This window comes from Mustela lutreola, chromosome 13 (genome assembly GCF_030435805.1).
Source record: "Mustela lutreola isolate mMusLut2 chromosome 13, mMusLut2.pri, whole genome shotgun sequence".
NCBI lineage: Eukaryota > Metazoa > Chordata > Mammalia > Carnivora > Mustelidae > Mustela > Mustela lutreola.
This window is the reverse complement of record NC_081302.1, coordinates 76,985,321-77,002,395: the sequence shown is the minus strand read 5'-3', so window position 1 is coordinate 77,002,395 and position 17,075 is coordinate 76,985,321. Positions and strand designations below refer to the sequence as shown.

The window sequence follows — 17,075 nt, the reverse complement described above, 5'->3', positions numbered from 1 at the left end:
GCCCGATGCGGGACTCAATCCCAGGACTCTGAGATCATGACCTGAGCCAAAGGCAGCGGCTTAACCCACTGAGCCACCCAGGCGCCCCAACCCTGTAACTACTTTCTATAACAATATCTAATTTATATTTTTTCATTTCCAATTTAAACTGAATGTATAGTCTGAAAAAATGTATGATAAAGAGATCTATAATAACATATGCAGTTTTATGAACACCAAAGAATGTTCAAAAGAAACCTTTGAATACCTATTTATAAGCATTTGAATATTTTCATTCATATATTAGGAATTTTGATAAGTAGGATGAATTAATTTTAGTATGGGTGTTATTTTTTTAACTATACCATAATGGCAAACATGTATTGTAAATCATATTTTTATCTTAACAATTTTAATATGTGAGAGGTTCTAGAAATTTGTTACAAGTTATTTTGATATTCTTTGTCTTATCCTTACACATTTTCTGGTCCAGAATCTTCAATACATAATTAAACTTTTTGAGTGGTGGGGAAAAAAAAAAAAAAAAAAGATTCGAAATTTTGGGCCCCACCCCCACTGCAGCAGGCACCTCAGGCAAGGGAAGAGGCACTGGAGATTCAATTCAACAAGTGGTCAATGATGTAATCAATTGTGTTTATGTGCATGAAGCCTCCATAAAACCCAAAGGAATTAATACACGGAGAGTGGCATAGGAGAGCCAGCTCAGAGAGGGCATGGAAGCTCTCTGCACCTTTCCCTATACTTTACCCTCTGTACCTCTTAGATCTAGCTACTCCCGAATTATATCATTTTAAAATAAACCAGTGATATAGTAAGTAACATGTTTCTCTGAGTTCTGGAAGCCACCCATGCAAATTAATCAAAATTGAGGAGGGGTCGGGGAACATCTGATTTATAAATAGTCATTCTGATGCACAGGTGACATCCTAGACTTCGAACTGGTACCCAAAGTTGGGCTAAGCAAGTCATAATGGACTGAGTTCTTGACCTGTGGGGTCTGATGCTATCTCCAGGTGGATAGTGTCAGCATGGGTTTGAACTTGTGGGATACACAGCTGGTGTTACAAAATTGCTTGGTAGCATGGAGGAAAAATCACACACTAGAGTCAGTATGAAGTTATTCATAATTTTCCCTTATCATTTTTTAATATTTGTAGACTCTGTAGTAGTGCTTCTTCTTTCATTCATGACGTGTACTTCTGTATTCTTTTCTTTTATCTTGGTTAGTCTGACAAAAGGTTTATCAATCTTTTGACATTTTCAAAGAACCAGCTTTGGTTGCTTTATTTTTTCTGTTGTGTATCTGTTTTCTATTTCATGGATTTGTTTTTTGATATTTATTATTTCCTTCTATTTACTATGGGCATGATTTGTTTTCCTTAAATAGTTTCTTTAGGCAGAAACTCAGATTATTGGTCTTAGATATGTAATTTTTAAAAAAGATTTTATTTATTTACGACAGAGAGATATCGAGAGAGGGAACACAAACAGGGTTTGGGGAGGGCGGAGCTAGAGAGGGACAAGCAGCCTTCCTGCTGAGCAGGGAGCCTGATATGGGGCTGATCCCAGGACACTGGGATCATGACCTGAGCCAAAGGCAGATGCTTAATGACTGAGCCACCCAGGCACCTCTAGACATGTAATTTTTCTAATATATGTATTTAAAGTTTTTTTTTTCTCTAGGTATCACTTTCTCTACATTTCATAAATTTTGCATTATGTTTTCACTTTCATCCAGTTCAAGATATTTTTATATATTTTTATTTTTTTTAAGATTTTATTTATTTATTTGATAGAGAGAGAGCTCACAAGTAGGCAGAGAGGCAAGCAGAGAGAGAGGAGGAAGCAGGCTCCCTGCTGAGCAGAGAGACCTACGCAGATCCCAGGACCCTGGGATCACAACCTGAGCTGAAGGCAGAGGCTTTAACCAACTGAGCCACTTAGGTGCCCCTCAAGATATTTTTTAAAGATTTATTTATTTATTTTACAGAGAGAGAGAGAGAAAGAGAGAGAGAACACAAATCAGGTAGGGGCAGAGGGAAAGAGAGAATCTTCAGGCAGACTCACAGCTGAGCGTGAAGCCCAATACAAATCCCCAACAGAGCTCTATCCCAGGACCCTGAGATCATGATCTGAACCAAAATCAAGAGTTGTCTGCTTATCCGATTTAGCCATCCAGGTGCCCCCTATTCAAGATATTTTTAAATTTGTCTTGTGATTTCTATTTTGACCCAGGGTTACTTAGAAGTGTATTGTTTAACTTCCAAATTGTTGGTCATTTCCCAATTTTCTTTCTGTTTTTGACATCTGATTAATTCTGTGGGGACTAGAAAACACATGTGCTATTATTTAATTCTTCTTATATTTACTGAGACTTGTTTAAGAGTCTAGCATATGGTCTATTCTGGAGAATCCCTAATGTGTATTTGAATGTCTAATTCTGATATTTTGGGGAGGAATGTTCAAGTCTTTATATCCATATTGAGTTTCTGTCTAGGTCAATCAGTTTCTGAGAAAGGAGTATTGAATTCTCTGTCTATAATTGTTGTATTGTCTCTATTTCCTTTCAGTCCTGTCAGTTTTTCTTTATGTATTTTGAGACTCTCTTGTCAGGTGCAAATACACTTTTCACTATGATATTTCACTGATGGATTTTTCATCATATTTACAAAAATTTTGGAGATTGAAAAATTTACTTGACAATTAGTTTTTCAAATAATTTCCCTATTCTTTCTCTTCTTTTCCTGTTTTTCTTAGACTCCCACTGCATGTATGTTGGTGTACCTTGCTGGACTTTGAACCTCTGTTTATTTTTCTTCAATCCCGATTCTTGCTATTCTTCGGTTTGGATAATGTCCATTGATCAGTCTTCAATGTCACTGAATCTTCTGCCAACTCTAATCCCCACTGAGCCTCTCTAGTGAGTTTTAAATTTCAGTTATTGGATTTTTTTAACTATAAAATTTCTGTTCAAATCTTTATAATAGTTTCTATTTCTCTATTGAGATTTTGTGAAGTCATTGTATTAATCTGTTCAGGCTACCATAATAGAATACCACAGATTAGGTGGTCTAAACAATGTTTATTTTCTCAGTTTGAAGTCTAGATGTTCCAGAACAAAGACCTGCGAGATTGATGTCCAGTGAGGACTTTCTTCCCAGCTTGCAAACAGCTGCTTTCTTGCTGAGCTCTCGCACTGGTGGAGAGAAAGAACGAAGAATGCCTCTTCCTCTTCTTCTGTGGGTACCAGCCCATGCCTGTGGTCTCATTTAACCTTCATGACAGGATTCCTCACTATCACTATGTCTAAATACAGTCACATTGGGGGTTGAGCTTCAACATATGCATTTTGGGGAACACAACATTCAGTCCATAACAGTCACTGATATAATATTAGCTGTTGATTATTTGACAGTTTCCTTTACTTCTTTGAACATATTCTTACTAGCCCTTTGGAAATTTTTGTTACTGAATCAAACATCTGATTCTACTCAGAGTCAGTTTCTGTTGACTATGTTCCTTCCCTTGAGTACAGACTGCCACTTCCTGTTTTTAGCATGTAACTTTATTAAAAGATTCTATTTATTTATTTGACAGAGAGAGAGATCAGGCAGAGAGAGAGGCAGAGAGAGAGGGAGAAGCAGGCTCCCTGCTGAGGAGAGAGCCCAAGGTGGGGCTTGAACCCAGGACCTGAGATTATGACCTGAGCCAAAGGCACCAGCCAGTTGCCCCTGCATGTGATTTTTTTAATGGAAAAACAAACATTTTAGATAATATGAGGATTGTTGATGTTGTTTAGTAACTGCTCCCTGTTCATGTGCTTCTGGTGATAAACCTGGCTTACAATGGTGATGTGTGCCTTAGGATGGAGACCTTATGGTGCTGTGTTCCGTTCTTGAGGACACCCATTTAGTGTCCCTCACAAGACATTCTTGTCTCAGATGGATCTTCTCTACACTCTCCCCTGGCATTCTTAGCAACTATCTTCCTTGTTGCAGTTACCCAGTCTTTGAGGTGTGGGGCATTCAGGGCCAGGGGTTCAGGAACGCTCAGGGGCTAATCAGTTTTCCTTGGTTGTTATGTGTGTCCACCACTCATCCCCCTGGCTGCTATTGTTGCCACAAATTTACTATGGTGTTTCCTCATCCCGGGGGCTGTAAGGCAGGCATCAAGCACCCAGGTCCTATGGAGGAGAAAGGAACACATATTAGTCTCTTCTCCGGTGGTGGTACTATGCCCGCCTCTGCCCAGGCCGCTCTGTACAAAATGAATACCCCCTATCCCTTCTCTAAGAGTAAGTCACCATCTTTACTTCAGTTGTTCCACTTTATACATTTTTCTTGCAGACCTTTGGCATCTCCAAGGTTGTGCTTGGTGAAGGGGCTAGCAATGGGCACTGCTTTGCCATCTTTTCAGGACTTCCTACTTCCTTGATTCATGCCTGTCATCTCTTGTAGACTGATGGCCTCATGAAGGTGGGCCTTGTCCCTCACTGCTGGGTCCTAGAACAGTGCCCGTTACATAGGAGATATTCAATAAAAATGTCCCAAATGAATTGCCTACTTCCTTTTGGAAAGGCTCTGTTGTCTCTTGATTTTTTTACTCCTTCTCGGGGCCCTTTTCAGGCTCCCTCCTCTCACAGGCCCTGAAATATTGTATCTAAGTTTCTGTCCTAAACTACATCCTTTCTCTTTCCCTGGGAATTTCATCCATATAAATAACTTAAACTACATGATGATGATTTTGTTCAAACTAGAATTTGTTCAAACTAAATTTCTTTCTTGAATCTAAGACTGTAATCTAACAATGATGGGCCTGGCTCATGTCCTACCAATGATCCATGTTCAATGTGATCAAAACTAAATTAACATATTTCCCTGAAACTGGTATCCATCCTGCCATTTCTGAGTGGAGAGGTCTCCATGGACTCTTCCCTCTCTGCCATCACTCTCATGTCATGTCTTTTGTGAGCTCATGAAATCCTGTAGACTCAGCCTCCTTTATGTGTTTTGTACTTATCTCCTTCTCCCCAACCCAGTGACCACTGCTTTGGATCTGACCTTGATCATTTTTCACCTAAGTAACTGCATGGACAATAGTCATCTTGCCTTTAGTTATTGCTTCCTCTAGTTCAACCTCTGCATGGGTCCTAAAGAGAACTGTTACAAATGCCATTAATTAATTATGCCTGTATGTGATCAAATCCTGTATCACTTGGCTCCCTGTGACCTTTTAGAGAACTCCAAATTCTTCAGTATGTATCTAGGATAACTCTGTGATCCATAAAGTAAACTGCATGAGGGTAGGGAGCATGGCTGTCTCATTGCATTCAGTGTCCAGGAAAGCACCTGGCACAGAGTTGCTGCTCGGTAAATATTTGTTGAATGATTGAGTGAATGAGTATTCTTGCACACCACTCCAGCTTCATTTCTTTTTTTTTTTTTTAAGATTTTACTTATTTGTTCGAGAGAGAGACAGAGAGACAGAGAGCACAAGCAGGGGAAAGGAGAAGCAGGCTCCCTGTTGAACGGGGAGACCAATGTGGGACCCAATTCCAGGACCCTGGGATCATGGCCCACGCTGAAAGCAGACACTTAAATGACTAAGCCACCCAGGCGTTCCCTCCAACTTCATTTCTTGATGTAGCCTCCACTCCACTTTTAACTACACTAAAAATTACTATATAGTCACATATAGCTGAACACTTCATCTTGAGACAGCTGAGATAGGGATGTCTGGTGCATGGAGTAATTGATGTCTCTCCCCACCCACATATCTATGGCCACTGATTTAAATGAGAGCAGAGAAACTCCCTGTGGAAAACACTCAAAATATATCTGAAACTGAGCCACACACAATTCAGGAGTCATGACCAGGTCATGGAGATGTGCTGGTAGAAGGGAGTCACAGTACAAAGAATGGATCTGAGGCATTTGAGAAAATTCATCAGTGGATCCGTACAAGACAGAAGGGGAGGTAGTGTTTTTAGGAACAGCCTGGAGGCTGGCATGTAGAGCCAGCCCTTAGGATAAGATGTGAGCTCTGGGAAGGGAAAGACCACAAGTGCTAATCTGTAGAACAATTCCCTGAACTTTAGCACTTTCCAGTCAAGCAAACCTGATAGGGAGCCATTCTCATTCTCCATTCTCAGGGTCTGCCAAGATGTTGGGTCACATCAAGTCTGGGATCCATCAACAGAGATCTACAGTGTGGAGCAGTGGAGGCTGCACAGAAGAGCTGGGCTCAAGGAGGATACAGGTAGTGAGCAGCACTCTAGACTGCATACGAGGAAGCAATGGACACTGCTTTGGGATTACCAGAAATGAATGGGAGCATGGAAGGGGCCTAATGGTGGAGGTGGGAGCTGTGAACCATGGTTGTTTGGGTCTTAGTTCTGTTGCTCGCCTACCTATAGCCACTTTTTCTCTTCTTTTTTGCTAAAGAACCCTGGTTTTGTTCAGTTCAGCATTGGTGGAAGTATACATGTAGAAGTTGGGTTCAATAGTGTGGGATCAGTCATGATTGGTTGAAGCATCACAGGACCCTGTTTTTCTTTGGTTCATGGTTCATGAACTGGTAGTGAGTGGGTACATGACTTAGTTCTGGACAATGAAACAAAGAGAGGGACTGCCGGGAGATGTAATGCTTAATTTTATGTGCCAACTTGCCTAGGCCATGGGGTGCCCACATAGTTAGCCAAATATTATTCTGGGTGTTTCTGAAATGGTGCTTTTGAATGAGATTAACATTTAAATGAGTAGACAAGTAAAGTAAAGCAGATTGCTCTTTCTAATGTGGGTGAGTCTCATCCCATCAGCTGAGGGCCAGAATAGAAACAAAAGCCTGCCTGACAACCTTCAAGTTGGAACATTGGCTTTTTCTTGCCTGCAGATTTGAACCAAGACATTGGCTCTTCCTGAATTTAAGAGCCCACCGGACTTTGAACCAAAACTTACACCATTGACTCTCCTTGTTCTCCAGCCTTCGGTCTTGAACAGGAATGACACCATTGGCTCTCTTGTGTCTCCAGCTTCTGACTCCTTCTGCAGATACTGGCACTTCTCAGCCTCTATGACTGAGCCAATTCCATATAATCTTTCTCTCTCTATAGATAGGTAGATAGGTAAAAACATGTATCTATATATCTGTTTACATACATATCATATATATTTTGGGAGATTATATAATATTATAATATAATTATATTATATAATTATAACATAATTATATAATAATATAATATAATTATAATTATATAATAATATAATATAATATAATATATGTAATATAATATTATTCTGTGAGAGATTTTCCTCTCTGGTGAAAAGAAAGAGGTGAGGAGAAATGCCCTTTGTTGTCTTTGATTCTGTTGTGCGAGGATGGGAGGTGCAGAGCTTGTAATGGCCATCTTTTGATTATAAGAATATAAGATGAGGGGCGAGGTGCTAAGGATGGCAGGACAGAGAGACAGAAAAGCCTGAGGCTGTAGTGACATTGTTGCACCACCAAACCCCTCATGGAACCACCTGATCCAGGTATTTTGCTGGATATTTTAAGGCTTCCCCTTGACGTTCAATTCTTGCTGCCCAAAGTGTGGTCCACCGCTCATAGTGATTATATTACCAATTACGTTTCTGCATTTCTTTTTTTATTTTATTTTTTAAAGATTTTATTTATTTATTTGACAGACAGAGATCACAAGTAGCCAGAGAGGCAGGCAGAGGGAGAAAGAGAAGCAGGCTTCTTGCCGAGCAGAGAGCCCGATGTGGATCCCAAGACCCTGGGATCATGACCTGAGCTAAAGGCAGAGGCTTTAACCCACTGAGCCACCCAGGCACCCCACGTTCTGCATTTCTAATGAACTTGGCCCCACCCCTGATCCTCTCACTCAGTATCTTCATTTTAACAAGATCCCTGGTGATTTGTGTGTGCACTGAAGTCTGGAAAACCCTGGCTTGAGTTATTTTAGCTGGGTGTTATTTTTCTCACATCTGAGCACTAATATAATTGATATGACCTCATCTGGATCTACGGACTGCAGTCTGTGACTGGATTATGTGGTGTTCTGGCTGGGTGGTGCCCTTTCTCTCTTGCTTGTTCCTTTGGACAGTCTGGTCTCTCCCTTCCTTCCACTTACACATGTACTAACATACCTCCTTCAAGACTCAGCAAGACCTCGCCTCCACCAGGAAGCCCACCTGACTCCCACCAGGTTGAATCGAAAGCGCTTCTGATTGAGGGTATTGGTGTCATCCTTTCTTTGCATCGGTCCTTCTTTGACTCTCCTAGAACCCCAGTACTTTGAGACAATCTTTATTTACTCTTTGTACCCTCCACACCTATCTACTGTCGGGCACATACTAACAGCTGAGTAAGTGTTTCTGGAAGACGGAATGAAGTGTGCTTGGCCGACCTGCTGCTTGTTGCCATGTCCTGCCCCACAGGGCTCCGGGCATCCGAGGTGCCGAGGGTGGGCAGCCCAGGCAGGATTAGAGAATGAGGGGGCTGCTGGCCCAGCAGCTGTCTCTCCCTGCCCTCCCGCCCCCTCGCCCTCCTGGGAGCACACACATCAGAAACAGCTGCTCTCTTTCCCAGGAACAAATGTCACGAGGCACCCTAGTGACAGCTGAGCCAAAGGAAGACCCCACAGATAGGAGCTTCTGGAGCTGGAGGGGCTTCTCCTCCTGCCCGCTCCCTGGATTGGAGCCTGTGAGTGCCGCCAAGCCTCTCAGGCTCTGGCTGTCATTCTAGAAGCAGAGTGGAGTGGTAATAAAAGTTAACGAGGCTGGGGCCATGACAGCATTCTGCCAGTTACACCGTGAGAGCCTAAGTGCGTTTAATGGCACTTTCTTATTAAGAAATCATTAAAAATGGGATCTTTCCCCCTTGCTAGATGCGGTACACCTGTTTTTATGGGCTGAGGTTTTTAATCAAAGCAACCTGGCTTTACTGTGGGGTAAGCCTGGGGCCTTGGCCAGGAGCAGGCTCCCAGAGTGGGGGGATGCGGAGCCCAAGTCTGGACCAGAGCCAAGAGCCCCTCCTGGGCAGGCATCGGTGAGCAGCCTGTATGGCTCATTTTCCAGCAGGCTGTGGCGCCCGTGACTTTGCCTCATTAGCTGGCGTGCCTCGGCCATCTGTGGCAGGCACATATGGCAGGGTGTGCTTGGGAAATCAGCTCCTGAGCTGAGCCACACACACACACCCCCCCCCAGCTGGTGCCTGCCTAGCCTGATGTGCAGATGTGCTAATGGCCTGGCCTGACTTCAAGCAGGGGAAAGTACAGAGGATTCCGGGTGAAGAAGCATGAGTGTCTTTCCCTAGAGGGGCCCACGTGGAACATTCCTTTGGGAGGCCGTGGACATGGCAAAGCCATGAGTAATTCATTGACTTTCTAAATGTTTTTGGAGTGAGCTGCTGTGAGCAGGAACCAGGGTCTGTGGTGTGTCATCAGGATTCGAATGTGGAGGTCATGTTCTTTCCCTGAAAGACCCATCCAGTGGGAAGGGGTGGGAGGAGATGGACAGACAGACTGACAGATCTTATCTGGTGGGCTAAGTGCTGAGATACAGGTGACCCGAGGGTTTGAGGGGAACAAGGAGCCCAGGCCAAGGGGTCTGAGAATGTCCTGAGGAAGGAACATTGAGCTGTTTCCCAAAAAAACAAGGCTGGAGAGGAGGAAACTGATGTGCATGCAGAGCCCGTTATGCAGCTGGCAGCTGGTCTCATCACCCACATCTTGTCCTGTGACCCTCCACAGATGGGGAACCAAAGCTCAGGGGGTGCTCCCTGGCCTACCTGAGGCCACAAGGGAAACTCTGGAGCCTTATGCCATGACATGCTATCCACCAGTTATGCCGGGGATGAAAGAAAGGGCATTCTAGTCTGTTTTAACCACATTTTCTAGTTTCTGTAGTTGATGTTTTGACATCTAGAGCCTTGCTGACCAGAGAGACCAACACCCCCCACCCCCCGGGGTGAGCTGATTCCTAGGGGAGGCAAAAGATGGTCCTGGGAGTTTGCTTTAAATGCAAACCAGTCAATCAAGAGCCCACAACCCACCCCCTCTTATTGGCTCCCTCACTCGGGACCTCTAGCCACCATGCTTGAATTTATTTAAACTAAATTAAATTAATTAAATTTAAAACACAGGCAAAAGGAGTTGTTGGTGAAAGGGGCTAACAAAAGCAAGTCATACACATTCCATGAGCTATTTGTGGGGCTGGAGCCCAAGGGTGTGGGGGGCCTAGGAAGGTGGGCAGACACTGGTGGCCACGCTGAGAAGAGTCTTGAACCCAGAGGCGTGGAAGTGCCGTTGAGTTTGGGAGACAGACCGTGCTTTGTCATAATCCCTTCCTCAGCAGCTAGGAGAATGGTCGGGAGAGAGAGAGAGACAGAGAGGTGAGGACCTTGTGTACTAATCCCAGTATAAAAAGAAGGGAGATTTAACTGGGACCATGTTGGTGGGAATGAAGTGGAAGGGACAGACCTGAGAACCATGGAGGAGAACACAAGGACGAAAGCTTGGTGACTAGTTTGGTGGAATAAAAGGGAGGGCATGAGTTTTGGCAAAGAGATGAATCAGTGGTGGCTCCTTACCAAGATTGGAACCGCTGAGTCTTCCGCCGTGGACATCCATCTGGTGGGAGCCATAGACCACTGGGCCTCTGGATTCAGAGCTCAGGGAAGCAGATTAAACCAGAAGATTTGAGTTACATGGGAGGCTTGTCCTTTTACATAACAATGTTAAACTCCTTTATCTTTTGTCATTGGTTATTATTAAGCATTTCTCACAAAAACTGAACAGAAAATCTAATTGAAGGAGCTTCACGTATCTTCACACAAGGATCCCCAGAACTGTTAATAATCACGTGACAAAGAACAAATGTTCCTTATATAGTCTAGTTAGGGAACCGCTACGTTCTACATAGGGAGCTTGAAGGTGCTCTTTGTCCACCATCCCTTAAAAGACTGCCACCACCTCGTCGAAGGAGCTGGGAAAGCAGACGTTTGGGAGGCAGAGAATTCGGATTTGCAATCTGAGGTTGATTGGGCAGGCATCCAATATTCTGGAATCACAAACACTCAAAGGTCAGGCAGGCCAAAAATGACTGATAAAGAAGAGAAACATCTGTGTGCTGGTTGGGGATGAAGGACCCGTGGTAGACACTCGCCGCTGGGTTCCTGTTCTGCACCAACTGCCAAAGTGCTGTAGGAGTCGTCCAGCCCTGGCACAGGGATCAGGTGTGATATGGGATCCTGGGAACCTACCTCTAGGCCCCAGGACCTGGTGGGGAGCTTCCCAATAGACCTGACAAATTAAAAAAAACGTGTGTGTGCACAGGTGTTGTGGGGGTAAGCGGGTGCTCATGGAATGTTTTCGTACTAGCAAAAGGGTCCACAGCGGAGAGCCTCTGGAACTTTGTGCTTGAGAGATCCCAAAGCAGATGATGCGATCCTTATTCCCAAGCACCTTCCAGGCACTTGGAGGTGCCCAGCCCTACGTGAAGGACCTTCAGACATCTCCAGGGTATAATAAACACGAGTGTGCGGGATCTGTTCTGTAGCTGGAAAGGCCAAAGAAATCAAAAGTGGGAGCATATCCCCACGGATGGCCCAGGGGACGCGATGGAAAATGATGGACTTCAAAGCAGAGCGTGGCATCTTTATTACCCTCACGTCCTTCTCGGAGGGGAACCGGGCCCTTTGCAACAAGGTCTCTGGCCTCAGATGAGTTCAGGCCCCTGAGAGCCTGAGCTGTGAAAGTGTTATTTATAAGCTCCTGCACCTGTAGGGCACAGTAGAGTACCACGCAGACCCACAGAGGACATCGTCCACACCTGGGCCTTGGCCAGTTGGAGTGGATTTTGCTGGGTGCTTTCTGAGAGTTGTAGGGAGGCACACTAACGCTTTTCAGTCTCCTGAAGAATCACGGAGTTCATTTGGTACCTGGAAAACAGAAGAGACAAAAGTAACCATAAACAAAATGAGAAGGCGGACACACTAGGGAACAACACTGGCTGGACAGTGACAGATGAAGGCTGAGCATCCTTACTCTGTAAAGCTCATGCAAATGCTCAGAAAAGTAACAAGACTGCAACAGGGCCGTGGGCACAGGCATAGGTGGGGATGTCTTTTCCCTGCTGGGGAAGCCCACTCTGGTGGTAGAGACAGAAACACCAGGAAGCCTCACTCGCTGCTTGCCTAGCAGATTCGTATTGGTGTGTGTCCAGTTCTGACCGATGAGACATCATGACGTGGACTCAGGCTTTGGGGAAAGTACAGGAGGAAGAGGGGCCGGCGGGACGCCCTTCCTCTTTCCATCTAGCTGGGGAAGCGGCCTAAGTCAAGGGTTCATCCTCTGGCTGCTTGGAGGGCCGCAGCAGGCCGGGACTGTGAGGGTATCCCAAAGAAAATCACAGAACGTTTGACCACAGCCTTTAAGTCACTGATGCTCCGAACCAAGTTTCCAACAAATGTGAGGTTTTTCAATAACCTTGTGTTGCTGAAGCTGTTTTTAGGTTAAGTATTCTGTTGCTTGAGATGGAGTCATCCTAACTAATAAAAGATGAAATAGGTAATTTTTGGAGGAGGAAATGACAGTCAGCTCATAAAGATATGCATAGTGTTTTGCCTCACTAACAGTTAAAGGAAATGCAAACCAGAATGACGCTATTATTTGATTATCAGATTTGCAAACATAACGATGTATGTGTGCCAGGATGGCTCCCTTATCCACACGTGATGAGAGAGCTCATTGGCATGATGTGTTTGTGAAGGGGTTTTATGATATATATGACGATGTAAAAGTTCTTCCTCTTCGAGTCACTATTCTACTGCTGAAAATCATCAGAGATTCGAACAAAGATGCGTTGACTATTTATTTGACATCTTCATGTACAATGTTTTATGGGCTCTTTTAGTTTTCTAATGGTACTATTGCAAATGATCACAAACGTAGTGGCTTAAAACAATACAAATGTATTATCTTATAGTTCTGAGGTCAGAAGTCTAAAGTCAGGATGTTGGCAGAGGCACCTTCCTTCTGGGAGCTCCACGGGAGGATCTGTTTCCTTGCCTTTCCAGCTTCTAGAGGCTGCCTGTGTTCCTTGGCTCCTGCGACTTCCTCCTGTCACTTCGATCCCCACTTCTATGGCCACAGCTCCTTTATCTCCAGGTTTCCGGCCTTCCTCTTAGATGAACTCTTGGGTTAGGGATGCCTTGGCGGCTACCTGGCTTAAGTATCTGCCTTTGGCACAGGTCATGATCCCCACGGCCTGGGGTCCAGTCCTGCATCGGGCTTTTTGCTCAGTGGGGAAGCCTGCTTTTCCCTCTGCCTGCGACCCCCCCCGATTGTGCTCTCTCTCTCTACCTGACAAATGAAATCTTAAATAAATAGATAAATAAATAATAAATAAAATGAACCCTGGGCTACGATGGGCTCACTTCGATGACAACCTCATCTCTAGACCATTAACTTAGTCACACCTGCAAAGTCTCTTTGCTGTATACGGTCACAGCACAGACTCTAGGGATTAGGGTGTGGACACCATTGGGAAGGCATTGTTCCGTCTGCCACACAAGCATTTCCGACTTAAAATATAAGAAACGTCAGTTCTGGGGCACCTGCGTGGCTCAGTGGGTTAAAGCCTCTGCCTTCGGCTCAGGTCATGATCTCAGGGTCCTGGGATCGAGTCCCGCATCGGGCTCTCTGCTCAGCAGGGAGCCTGCTTCCTCCTCTCTCTCTCTCTGCCTGCCTCTCTGCCTGCTTGTGATCTCTCTCTCTGTCAAATAAATAAATAAAATATTTTAAAAAAAAAAAAGAAACGTCAGTTCTGTGTTCTTTTTTGCCCCAAACACTGCCTCTTTTCTTGCCTCAAATCTCTGTGCCATGATCTACACAGTGGTCCAGCCCAGCAAACTGAGTGTCAATCCTGGCTTTTCCCTCTCTTATCCCCCATGTCCTGTTGTCATCTGTGAGTGTCACTTGTGTAGCCAGCACTGTTCTAGTCACAGAGACTCAGAGATGAGGGGACACATGGGGTCTCTGCTCAGAGGTGAACACACAAGGAGATATCACTGTGCTATCAATGCTTTAAAAAATAAAACCGAGGCAGTGTGATATGTAGATTGGCTGGGGAATAGGTGGTTACAGGAGGTCTCTGAAGGTGAAGGATTTAGTCTGGGATTTGATAAGGAGTCAATCACACAAAAGTCTCAAGGTGGGACAGCCCAGGTAGGGGAAAGAGCTTGAGCCAAGGCTTGTGGTAGGGACAGGCTTGTGTTGCTCAGGGACCTGAAAGAGCAGAGAGATCAAGGGCAAAGGAGAGATGAGGCCAGAGCAGAAGGTAGGACCTAGTTGACCAGAGCAAGGATTGTGGGCGTTGTTGTCAGGAAGCAAGCCTCTTGCTTCTATCCTACCTCTGCCCTCGTAACCTGACCCACAGCCACCTCTCACTTGACTACCATCATTGCCTTCCTCTTGGCCTCCCTCCTTGACCTTTGCCTCCAACGATCATTTTCTACATGATAGCCAAAGTGATACAGTACTTTGGCAAATTTAATGTCTGTCCCAACATTCTCCCACTGTCTATCTATCTGTCCTACAGCGGCTTGATAACTGAAGACCCTATTTCCCAGACTCCATGCATCTTGGCTTCCAGAAGCACTTTAAATCAGCTCAGCTTAAATCAGATGTACTGGTGGACCATGTGAGTTAGCTCAAAGAGAGGCAGGGAGAGAGACACGCCCCATAGATGTGGGTCTCCCAGGTGTGGCTTTCACAGGGGCGTCTTGTACATGTGGGTCTAGTAGGTGTGGCTGACACAGGTGCAGAGAGCCTTGAAGCTCTGGCTTGTGGATGTGGGATTGCTGCCTCCATGGTCAGCAGGTGCTGCCTCACTTGCCAGATTCCACAGCTTCCTGACTGCAGCAGATGTAATGGCTTCCCTGGCGGGTGAGCTCTGTGGTGATGTTCCAGAAACCCCTCCTCGAGGCCCAGTCCACAGCCTGTCCTTCCAGCCCTTCCAATAATCTGCAGGCAACTAACTCCCCGGGTTAGATTTCTTTCTATGTAAAAGAGTGAGAGTGCTTTCTGTGATCTTCTGTGGATCTTGGAATACAAAAGGACCATCCTGATCATATCACTTCCCTGCTTCTCGACCAGAGAATAAACCCCAACATCCAATGCCTATGAGAGCCCTCATCTTAATTTCAGCACATTCTCCTTTCCTCTATATCTGTCAGGTGCCGGCTTAACGTTACTTCCTCAGAGAGGCCTCTTGCGTCTAGGGCTGCTATAACCAAGTGGCACAGATGGGGGCGGGGTGGGCAGCTTGAATAGCAGTAATGTATTGTCTCAAGTGCCAGAGGCCAGAAGTCTGCAGCCAAGGCACCAGGAGGACTGGTTCCATCTGAAGGCTGTGAGGGAGAATCTGTTAGGGTTCTCTCCCCTTGGTTGGTAAGTGCTTGTCTTCATGTTCATGCGGTGCTCTCCCTGTGTGTGTCTCTGTGTCCAAATTTTCCCTTTTAGTAAGCACACCAGTCATATTGGATGGGGCCCCCACCCAAACGCCCTCATCTTAATTATATCTGCAATGATCTTCTTTCTAAATTCTAATTTCATTCTGGGGTCTTGGGGGTTTGGGCTTCAACATATGTATTTGGGTGGGGGAGCACAACTGAGATCATGGCAGTCAGGTTTCCAATTATAAGCTGTCATCAAACTCCACTTTTTCATCCAAGTGGTCAGCACAGTGTACAGCAATGTAGGCATTTGGCTGGCTGATGTCTTGCAACCAGACCATAAACTCCATTGGCTGGGAAGACCGTGTCTGCTTTGTTGGTTGCTGCATTCCAGCACTTTGTACAGTGACTGGCGCATAACAAGTGAGCAAAAATGATTCATCAAATTAAGTAATTAATGAATTGATAAATAATGATTATCTCTAATAGCTAATGAAAGACCTAAAAGGCTAATGATAGGCAAATGGCCAAATCAACCAAGACAGCTGTTTATTACATAGCTATTATAGCTATTTATTACATGGTAAAGTCTGTTTCTGAAGAATTCCCACCCCCCCTTTCTGGTAGCCATCAGTTTGTTCTCTGTATTTAAGAGTCTGTTTTTTGGTCTCTCTTTTTTTAAAAAATTCGTTTGTTTTGTTTCTAAAGTTCTACATATGAGTGAAATCATGTGGTATTTGTTTTTCTCTGACCGGCTTATTTTGCCTAGCAGAATACTTTCCAGCTCCACCTATCTTGCAAATGATGAGATTTCATTCCTTTTTATGACTGAGTAACATTCTATTGTTAATACGTACCACATTGTCTTTATCGATTCATCTGTGAATTGACACTCAGGCTGCTTCCATATCTTGATTATTGTAAGTAAAGCTACGGTAAACGTTGGGTTGCATGGATCTTTTCAAAGTCATATTCTTTGGGTAAATATGCAGTAGTAGAATTACTGGATCGTATGGCATTTCTATGTTTAATTTTTTGAGGAACCTCCATACTGTTTTCCACAGTGGCTGTACCAGTTTGCATTCCCACCAACAGAGCACGAGGGTTTCTTTTTCTCTGTACCTTCACCAACACCTATTGTTGCTGAAGAATTTTTAACAATGTAGGGAGATGCTTATTATTTGTCATTGAGTGACATAATAGAATGTAACTATTTGTGCAATATTATTTGAAAATAGAAGAGGAAAATGAGGTAGAGTCCAGCATTGACCTTTGCAGTAATTGGAAACCTTGATACAAACTAGAATCAAGTTTGTAAGTTTCCATATAGACTTTATTCAACAATTCTGATTATTTGCTCAGTGCCTTCCTGTCAGAGCAAACAAATGATTCAGATCCTATTAACTATCCTATATTCTTTGGGGCATAAAATATGGCGCTATGAGGAAATAATAGGGCCTTGATGGAACTTCTCTGGGCTAAAATAATCTTACTTTTAGTCTCTCATTTTGTCATTAGTAAAATAATGTCTGATCATATGTAAAAATGATGGGTTTGAACTCCCTAGGTTGCATATTTGTTCCTTAGAATTAAAACATTTTTTTTCTGATTTC

General features: G+C 44.3%; 1 long non-coding RNA gene across 1 annotated transcript in view; it reads left to right on the top strand.

Annotated features, from left to right (window-relative positions):
* The window catches only part of LOC131813500 (uncharacterized), a 52,699-nt gene that overhangs the window by 29,927 nt on the left and 5,697 nt on the right, over window positions 1-17,075 (top strand). The window contains exon 5 of the long non-coding RNA XR_009346849.1: window positions 6,152-6,258. This is a non-coding gene — a long non-coding RNA (uncharacterized LOC131813500). The remainder of the gene's footprint in view (window positions 1-6,151; window positions 6,259-17,075) is intronic.